The sequence below is a fragment of the Monopterus albus genome, unplaced genomic scaffold (assembly GCF_001952655.1).
Source record: "Monopterus albus unplaced genomic scaffold, M_albus_1.0 scaffold25.1, whole genome shotgun sequence".
In the NCBI taxonomy this organism is placed as follows: Eukaryota; Metazoa; Chordata; class Actinopteri; order Synbranchiformes; family Synbranchidae; genus Monopterus; species Monopterus albus.
Genome location: NW_018127905.1, coordinates 2,168,129 through 2,169,779, shown reverse-complemented (window position 1 = coordinate 2,169,779; position 1,651 = coordinate 2,168,129).

The following is a 1,651-nucleotide window of genomic DNA, read 5'->3' as shown; positions in this document are numbered from 1 at the left end:
TTCTACTTTCTTATAAACAAACAATGGTGAGCGCCCCCTCCCCTTCCCAACAATTTTCATACAGTCCCTTAATTTTTAGATACTGTAAAAATACCACACTGGCTCTCATTTTCACATTGATCTTTTTCATCTCAGCAGGGAGACAGCACCAATGTGAACAAGCCAAACAGAAAAGAGAAGGTGACAGAGGCAAGCTCCTGCCCAGTGCTTTTTATTAACATCTAGTGAATGCCTTTATTAAGCCATGGAACAGCAATGAACAAGTGTGCAAATGACATGAAAAATACCCTATTAAACCCAAATGAATATAAAAGGAGAACTAAAGTAGAAAAGTCAAGCGTTATTTTATCTGAATCACATTCATAAGCAAAAGCCTCACCCTAGAACTTTTTAACCCCACTCTCATATTTCCCACCCAACCCTGTTTCCCCTCATACTTCATGGACTAGACAACACAGTAGAGCATTCAATGAATACATTAAAATCAGTAGACTATCAAGACTTTGAAATAAAGGTTTTTAAAAAAGGAAATCAGTCATCAAACCGCAAAACATCCAGTATGTGTGTGTGTGTGTGTGTGTGTGGCTTGAGTGTAAAGTTTCAAATGGCTGCTTGTTCTGCATCTACTCAAGTGAGACTGGCGTGATGCTGGGATACCATGTGTCCAGAAAGCTCAGGAATGTTATACACGACCCTGCCCTGCTCTACACACACACACGCACTGCTGTTTCTTCCCCACCCACTTAATGTAAGATTCCTGCACAGCAAACTACAGAACACTCCAGTTTATCATAAAAGGCTAAAAATGTATCTGTATAAACTGATGCCAATGCAAACACATACATCTCATTTGCAAGTGACGCCAACATGACCAGAACTAGTCACTCGAGTGTTGAAGCTCTTTGATGTTGCATCAACAAGTGACAATGCATCACAAATAAAAGGCTGTTGTTCTCAAGACAACATGGATTCATCTGTTTGTAGTTTTCAGGAGCTGAAAGGCAATGTTGGATCTGAAATGCTGAAAAGTTCTTGCAAGAGAGTACCAAGAGAACAACCACAGCCTGGGTGAACTTACTTTTAGTGGAGTGGAGGAGCCAGTTAGGAAGGATCTTGAGGAATTCATCAAGGTGCAGAGGCATGGCTGACTGGGGGTTAGAATTGGGAATTCATATCCGGTCAGCAAACCGAGACCAGTCAGTCCCTGAACCTCCAGATGCCCACAGACACACACGATGAAACGGACTACGGCCAGGAATAGCACGAAATAGGACAGGCTCTCAGCTGTTTATAACCAGGCCGCAGAACTAAAACAGTGAGTTCGTAGACAGACCTAATGCTGTTGTAGCACAGTATTAATATTCTAAGTGTGAACAACTTCCTACAGCAATATCACATTTTCCAGTTTAGAGCAAGGCAAAACATATCATCGCAGACTGACAAAGATTCATCTATAGATGCTGAGTTTTCAAAGCCCCTCCAATCCCTGCTTCCCTTCAGATTCCTTCCGGTGTCCCTTGAAGCAGGGAGCTGCTCAGAGCTCCTTGTAAACAGCCTCATACCTGTCTCTGATTTCAACATTACCATGCCAACCGTTGGCAGTCAAGACAAACAGCCTATTTGTGAGGCAAAGACATGATCAAAGCTATCC